We start from the raw sequence: 8,926 nt of genomic DNA on the forward strand, positions 1-8,926 counted from the left end.
CCACCGGTGGCTGGGCTGTGCTGGGATGGGCGGGACAGAGGGAGCAGGAGCAGCTGCCACCACTGCCGCTGCTGACGGGGGTCGCGGCTCTGTCCCGGGAGCGTCTCATGCCCGTCGGCGCGGAGGTGTCCGCGAGAACACGGCACCTTCCTGGACAGTGCCACGGGGCGCTCCGTTGCGTCTGCCCGGCCTCTGGGTGAAACATCAGAGAAAACAGCAAAACACACGCAGAAAACAGCAACAAACAAGAAGCAGGGGCTGCAGAGGCAGCAGGCAGCAGCAAGCTGCCCTGCAGGCGCCGTGGGGGCCTCCTCGGCTCATCCCCGCATCAAGGGGCCCATTGACGCATCCCCAAATAACTCCCCAAATCTAGCGAGGAAGGGACTAGGACGCCCCGTAACCCGCTGCATGTTGGTGCAGAGGCAGCAGCCGCGCTGCTGGAAGGCCAGACGCGCCTTCTCTGCTGCCTCAGGGCTGCTCAGCTTCCTGCTTCCAGGACTTCACTTCCAGCCTCGAGGCTGTCCGGTCGCTGGGGATCAATCTGTGCAGACACATCATGACCAAGCTCGTGCTCAGCGGGGGTGACCGCAGGCCCAGCAGGATTCCGCAAGGCGCCTTTCTTAGCCTTTAATCGTCACTGGAAGTCCTTTCTGAGCGCTGTCCGCTGTAACACCTTCCATTTACATGGAGTGTTGGCGCCAACGGGGACACTCATGTTGAAGGCAACACGGCTTCTCCTCCTACTCGCTTTTCTTCTGTCAAAGAACACACTAGCTTGCTTGAAGAGAGACCTCATAACCTACAGAATCCCATACATGTTTCCTCATGTGTTTTATGTCACAATGAAGGTGCTTATCGAGCGGAATGCTCAAGTTTGTGTATTCATCAATAAGGGGATTCCCTCACAGTCTGGCTGAAGAGCAGGACAAAGGGAGGGGAGAGACTGAGTGGAGCCATGAGTGAGTGGGACAAAAGAGCAGATGCCAAGAGGTGGGGGCCTTTACGAATAAGGGAAATAAGGGAATTCCCCCACATTCTTCAGCAAGGGGGACACAGGAGTCAGGTGGCCTTAGGTGAGAACAGATGGAGAGAGGCAGGGAGTTTGGTGTAGGCGGGCTGGGAAGGCTGTAACTTCTGAGTACCTTGGCCAATGGAGAAAAGGAGAGGGCATCCCTCGGTCAGGAAATTAGGATAAAAGGGGGGCTGCGTCCTCCAGCAATTTGAGAGACCTCCACAGGGATATGCCCAGTGGACTCTCCCTTTATTCGAATAAAGTTTTAGGACTCCTCTGTCTTTTTTTTGAACATTCAGTTCTTGACAGCGAGATTTTCCGCACAATTTGGGGCTCGTCCGGGATCCTTCCACCTTCCGGGAATGGCAGACGGCGATCGGGGTCGACGGCGCGCCTCACCATAGCTTTTGGTGATCAACTCCCTTCAACGGCAGCCTGCACCGGACAACTGATTGGGTTCCCGAGACTGTCTGGAGACAGACGAGAAGCGGATCAGGGGGATCCGCAGGTAGGACCGGGAGGGGGTCCTCAAGTAGTCCGACGGAAAGGACTAAGTCCGACGGAAAGGGCTGCTGGGAAGCACTGACAGAAAGGACAAGGTCTGATGGAAAGGACCATTAAAATCTCACTGGTGAGTAGTATGGAACAGTGGGGAACAAACGGGGTGACAACCCCGACATGGACGCCCAGTGAGGGCAGCAAAAGGAAGCCAAAAGAGGATGTTGGTGTGTATCCCCTTTGTCCTGCTCTTCAGATAGACTGTGGGGGAATCCCCTTATTGGTGAATACACAAACTTGAGTATTCCACTCAATCCCTCTTTTTTTTTTTTTTGGACAATATTTGTTTTTACAAACCTCTACGCCCATCTCTAGAAGCATAGTGGACTCTGCATTGGTTATTAACTAACCACCTGCGTTCAATAGGTCTAGTACCCATGGGTAGTCTTGATATCCTCCTGGACTCCCACAAACCCAGAATTTATTCTCCAGACCCACTCCCAGCGAGTGGTGCAGATCTACGGAGAGTTAGCTGGGGCTTTCCATCCTCTTCCTTCAACTGAGAAGTCCAGACTTCTGGAGTCTTGGAAATCTTAACTCTGGTATGATGAGTCCATCCATGCTCAGCTGTCTCGATTGATGTTTCTGTGGTTAGTAATACCTGATAAGGTCCACGCCACTTTGCTAGCAGTGGTGCTTCTTTCCATTCTCTGACCAAGACCCAATCCCCTGGTTGGATATCATGGACTGCAAAATCCAAGGGGAGGGTCTGTGCGAGCTGGGCTTCCTGTCGGAGAGACTTCACAAGAAAAAGTATTCTGGCCACATATTGCTTTAAATATATATCACTTATCTCCACCTCCCTGCCAGGTTGGGTGTTAGCAGGATAGGGAATCCCAAACATTATCTCAAAGGGGGACAGCTGAATGTATCCCCTTGGTTTTGCTCTTACTCTTGCTAAAGCTAATGGTAGAAGTCGTGTCCACGGCATCTTAGTTTCTAACACCAATTTCAAAAGATGCTTTTTAATGTTCCCATTCATCCTTTCCACTCTACCAGAACTCTGAGGATGCCAAGGGGTATGCAAGTCCCATTGAATCCCCAGGGCAGTCATGACACCTTGAAGGACCTTTCCTGAAAAGTGAGTGCTTCTGAATCTATTGCCTCTACCAACCCATATCTTGGAATTATTTGTTCTAAAAACACCGTAATTACAGATCCGGTTGTTGCTGAGGCATTTGGAAATGCCTTGGGTCATCCCGTCAACTGACATACTATTACCAGAGGATACTTAAGCCTCCCTATACGGGGCATCTCAGTAAAGTCTACTCGTCATCATTGGAATGGGCGTACAGCCCAGGGTCGTCCTCCCCTTGCAACTTCTCTTGTGGCTCTGGCTATTGGCCTTAGCACAAATCAGACAGCCCTCAATAGCCTGTTTTGCCAGAACAAAAAGATCAAGGGCAGCGTAGGTTTTAAGGAAGGCTTCTGCCAGCCCTTTAGAGCCCCAATGGCCTCCTTCGTGAAGCTCTTTCAGTATTTGTAGGGCTAGGGCATTGTTTGCCCTCCTTTGTAAACCAGTTGTGTCCTTTTTTTTTTTTTTTCTCCACTATTTTTAATTATCTCTAATTCTTCTGGTGGAAAAGACATCTTTTCCGGTATTGGCTGGACTACCGGGAGGAGAGGGAGGATCTCAGATACTTCTGGTAGGAGTGCTGCCTTCCTCATCAGCCAATCGATTGCCTACCTCCTGCTCTGAGTGTCCCGTCTGATGTCCCGATATGAATTATTGAGACCTTCTTGGGGAAGTTCACCACCTCCAGCAGGCAGGTAATCAGATCCTTATGTACCAATGCCTTTCCTTGGCAAGTTAATAAACCTCTTTCCTGATCTGTAAATATATTCATTACCTTGTCTTAGTATAATTCACAGGCTTTTATTAGAGAATACAATCCTGCGGTTTGGGCTGACAAGGTAGACATCAGCTTTCCTCCCTCCTGCAGCTCCCTTCCCTTAATGATAGCATATCCTGTGGCCCGTTTCCCCTTTAGTTTTGAAGATCCATCAATAAACACATTGTCCCCATCTGGCCAAAGGACGCCTCTCAAATCTTCCTTAGTCTGAGTCCGGAGATCCGCCACCCTCGATGCTTCTCCCTTGGGGCCAGTCAGGCAAGAAGCTGGGTTAAACCCTTCCCTTGCTTCCTAATTTTAATTCTTGTCATCCATTCAGAAGCCCCCTCAGGTAGCGATGCCCTGACCAGGTATGGGACCTTGACAACAAGGGATCCCCCTGTGGTCAGTTTTTGAGCCTCAGTTACCAGTAGGGCCGTAGCTGCACAATTCTGCAGACAATAAGGCCACCCCTTAGCCACTGGGTCTAATATTTTAGAAAAATAAGCTACTGGTCTTCGCATGCCTCCATGCTTTTGAACTAAAATTCCCTTGCCATGGCCCTGTTTGACATCCACATATAATTCAAATAGGGACAAAATGTCCCAATCCTCCTCCTCTTCACTGTCGCTAGAAGCAGGAGGTAGGGAGGGGACAGGAGCTGTGGTTCCTGATGGATTTTGATGATAAAACAGGAAAAGGTACTGGAGGACATCCCACACCTCCCTATCTCTTTTCTTTTCCCCTTCTTAGGATTCCTGCTTCCCTTTTTCTCCTCTCTCCTTTGTTACATAGATTCCTCTAGATGTTACCCTTAACCATATTGACGCACATTCTTTCTCGATGATTTATATTCTGGCCAAACAAAACAACAATATTTTATCATAAGTTCCTCCCAGGAAGGATAATTAGATTAATTCCTTGTGGATGTTTTGAAACTGATAGCAAGAAAAACAATTTCTGTTTTCTGAAGGAAACAGAAGCTAGAAAGAGGCTGCTAACTCTAAAACAACTTAACCACTCACTGGTTTCACCAGTAAGGCTTGTTTACATTCCTACCTGTGATTCACATTCCCTTTCAGTGCAAGAATTTACCACTCCCAATTATGCCACTACAAACAAGCGTCAGGTGAAGCAGTTTCCTATATCCCTGAGAGGATGTCAGTTAAAAATAACAGTCCAAAAGAAATGTTATTTTTAATCTGTATTATTTTGATGATCAGTTCAACAGGGCAGCCTCACAAATAGGGATAGTATCATTAGTGAAGGAGCACTGAGCTGTCATACAAAATGTAGAAACCAGTGGCCAGAAGCAAAGTGACACAGGAATTCCTCAAGATCAAACCATCATATCATGAAATTTCCTGATTTTTCTGGTTAGAACCGTGCTGCTTAAGAGCTAGAGTAGACATTAATGATAGAAATCCTTTTGAAGGAACAAAATATCTTGAGATTTGTTCTGTCCTATATTATCAATGTGATCTCTATGAACAGGAAATGAAAATTCTTCCAGGAGGTCTCAAGATGAGGAGTACGGAATGTGACAGAAAGAAGAGATTATTGGCAAGGGAAGTGAATAGATCTTGATATTATAAGCAAAGAGAAGTGAAAATTAATTATGATCTGACTATTGAAATTGTGTCTAATTCACAAAATATTCTCTAGCCTTTTCTCTCTTTTGGTTTCAGCCATACCTGTTTTACCTGTCCTGTTGTTCTGGTTACCACATATATCCGTTACTGGCTGTTCAGTCCTTTTATTGGTGGTTTTAGGACTGAAGTTTCCAAAACTATCAGCAAATCTTTCTAAGTAAAAGTAACCCAATGAAATGGCTCTTTCTGTCCATACAGCGAAGAGCTACTTTCAGAGTTTTTAATGTTCAGTAGTTGAACATTAAGTTACCACTTTACAAAACAGAAATTTGGTAATACATATTTTCTCATAAGTCTCTTCTTTGGGATGATTTAAGGATGATGTTTTAGGCCTTTCAAAAATACAAGGAATTATTCCATATTTGACCTAGATTGGTTCAGGATAATATTAAGTTGCAAATTACTTTCAGTGGCATAGTGCCAGCTGTTAACCCCTAGCTCATTAAAAATAAATAAATAAATAAATAAATAAATAAAAATAAACCCCCCCAAAAAAACAAAAAAACCCAAACAGTTACAGCCACTAATTCTGTATTTTTTTTTTTAACTTCAAGGGCTTTGAGCTGAAATTTTACTGCAGCCTTTATTTTTTTATATATACAAAAACTTTTTTAAGAGAATGACATTTTCAGAAAACAAAAAACAAGCAAAGGTGCTATTCACATTTGCTCATTTCAAAAAGGTTTCCTTTTATATCAAGTATTTCCAGAACGTCTAATTTTCTTATCACCTGCTGAGTTCAGATGATTGCTAGTTCCTGTAATCTTTGTATTTTAATAGCATCCTCCTCCCTGTATAGCTATCATCCGTGTGATACTATTCAATAGCGAGAATCTGTACTTGCAATTTTAATATTACAAGTACAATACTGAAATCATGAGGACAAAAATACCAGTTATGGTGGTGTTTGATACAAAGATGTTTCCATTTCTGCATAGCGGGTCAATTCAATCAGCATCCATCACTAGGAAAAAATGGTCATGATTTACTAAATGACACATGTTAATTTAGTAAAATGAGGTGGAAGTCTCATGTCGTGAAAACACTGCCAAAACTGCATGTCACTGGTACTTTGACAGCTTCTTTTCAAATATTCTCAATGTCATGTACTTTATATAAATTCAGTTTTGAAAAATCTTTGTTTCAGTTCCTAATGTAACAAACTCTTCCCTATCTATTCCTTGTAAAGTATATAAATACTCACCAACTCATTAAAAAATATATAAATCCAGATGGAGAGAATGTTTCCACAGAGTTGTAATTCACAAGATAAATAGTGATTAGAACAGTAGGGATTTTTTTTGTCTTAATTAGAGAGAACTCTGGTTCGTTCACAAGTGTGCATATGATAAATGCCCATTGCTTTTGGTGTGCTTTCTTTCTTTCCCTATGACTCCTATGATTCCAGCACAAAGAGAATCAAATAATCAGTGGTAATTTTAGAGCATAGTAAATGTGAGGCAAACAGAGACATGGGGTCGAACAGGGAGAAAAGCATAAGATTGCAAGAAGTAGTGGTCATATTAACTCAGCAAAGGTGGGTGGTGAGCAGTTAGAAGAGGAGAAATGGAAGAAAAATATGGAAATACTTGGCAGCAGTCATCTCCAGGCCTCCAGGAGGTTGTCATCACAGCTAACTCCTGCAGGAGAGATTCTGATTAGGAATCAATGAATCCTTGTGAAGTTTGGCACAGATGGTAATGCTTTCCATAATACCTTCTATCCAGGCAGCTCAAGCCTGTGACAGCCATTCATAGATAAAGCATTTATATGTGTCTGGCTTCTCACTGACTAACACTTTACCATCAAAGTAATCATTTATTAATGCATTTGATGGCAGAGAGCTGTTGTTCAAACTGCAGTCTCTTTGGAGGGCCTTTACAAGGCATATTTAAAGGTAATCTCTTCTTAGATAGGTAGATAACCTAGGATATTATCTACATGCTATATAGACTGAAGAGCATTTTGAACATCAAGCATAACCTAGTCCTTGAGGCTGGCCAGTTATTCAAAGAATGTCACTGTCCAGTTGAATAAATAAATTTTATGAAAAAAATGAATACCGGCTGCATTGTTAAGAGTTCATTAATGACCTACAGAAATGTACAGTCCCCTCCTCTGTACTTGAATAGCACCCAGAACAAGGAGACTACCTGCAGGCAACTAAAGAAGATACATGGTATCTGATTATGAGAGAGGAGGGAATGTGATTATAGTGTGTTTCCAGTTTTTTAATTTTAGTGCTTGTAGCAATCGTGGTGGATTAGATCAGAGCAAAAACCTGACCAGCAAATAAGAATTATCTGAAAACTCACAGCAAAGCAATAAAGATAAAATCAAATTTGTATATCTCACCTGTTCAGATGTTTTTGCCTTTTAGTAGTTTTTCTTCCTAAAAATTAGATTGGGGAAGAAAAGAGGGGACTTGGGTCTTTATTCTTGAAGCCCAAAAGAGCTAAGAAGAACATCAGGAATGGAAAATACAGCAGGGAAAGTTGGACAAGAGTGATGTGCCTTTTTTTCCTGGCATCCTGTCCAGTTTTGACACATGCATGTCATCTTGGAGTAAAATACTGATGCAAAACATGCTTCCTCCATTTGCTTACTGATCATTCCCATCTCTCAAACTCTGACCTGGAAATCGGTTCAAAGATGGGGAGTCTCTGAGCAGGAGGTTTGGGAATGCTGCACTTCAGGCAGTAGCACTGCACTTCCAGGTTTAAAGGAAACCCTACAGGCCACACACATATGTGATCCAGGGGGCTTTCCTGAGATGGGGAAGGGGGAAGTCTCACTGACTCTTGAGTGAATCGACATCTTATTGCATCTCCCTGCATGCCCAGACGTGCACAGCAGAGAGGCAGTCCCCCTGACATGAAACAGCCTTGGAAACCCTCTCATGAGAAAAGCTCCCCCAAATACTTTTTTACTGTTGGGAGGGAGAGGAGAGACAGCATGTAAGAATATTTACATTGCTTGTTCAATTACATGAACTGCTGACTTACTGCTTGCCACTTTTGCATTTTGTTTTATTTTGAAAGGTACTCAACTACAGCAAAATTGACCTTTGAACAGGTTGGAAGAGGCTTTCCTGTTCTCTTGAATTCATCCACTATTAATCAAACGATGTCAGGGCAGGGCATTTGTACCTGTCTGCCTCTGAACTTGTGCTAATACAGACTTGTGGCGAGTGACCATCAGATGCAGCTGCAGGTCGGTCAAACGCAGCGAACCTTTTGGGCCTCCTGACAATCTGCCTCCCGGTCTTGGTCTGGAGCTCATGGTGAGGAGCTACATCACTGAAGGCAGGATTAGACCTTCAGGACTCCGGTGACTTCCTTGGGGATGAGGGAAAGAAAAGGACCAGCAGCTGAATTAATGTCATACACAAATCAGGAGAGAAGTTTTAATAGGTGTGGCACCTATTGGCAAACCAATAGAATCATAGAATCGTTAAGGTTGGAAGGGACCTCTAGAGATCATCTAGTCCAACCCCCCTGCAACACGCAGGGTCACCTAGAGCACGTGGCACAGGACTGCATCCAAGCGGGTTTTGAAGATCTCCAGAGAAGGAGACTCCACAACCTCTCTGGGCAGCCTGTTCCAGTGCTCTGTCACCCTCACTGTTAAGAAATTTTTCCTTAAGTTCCTGTGGAACTTTTGGTGCTTCAGTTTGTGGCCGTTTCCTCTAGCTCTGTCGGTGGCCACCAGTGAAAAGAGGCCAGCACCATCCTCTGCACTCCCTCCCTTGAGGTACTTATAGACACTGATCAGATGCCCTCTCAGCCTTCTCTTCTCCAGGCTGAACAGGCCCAGCTCCCTCAGCCTCTCCTCGTAGGGCAGATGTTCCAGGCCCCTGATCATCCTCGTAG

The sequence above is a fragment of the Tinamus guttatus genome, unplaced genomic scaffold (genome assembly GCF_059628265.1).
Source record: "Tinamus guttatus ecotype Peru unplaced genomic scaffold, ASM5962826v1 Tinamus_guttatus_pri_ptg000168l, whole genome shotgun sequence".
NCBI classification, from domain to species: Eukaryota; Metazoa; Chordata; class Aves; order Tinamiformes; family Tinamidae; genus Tinamus; species Tinamus guttatus.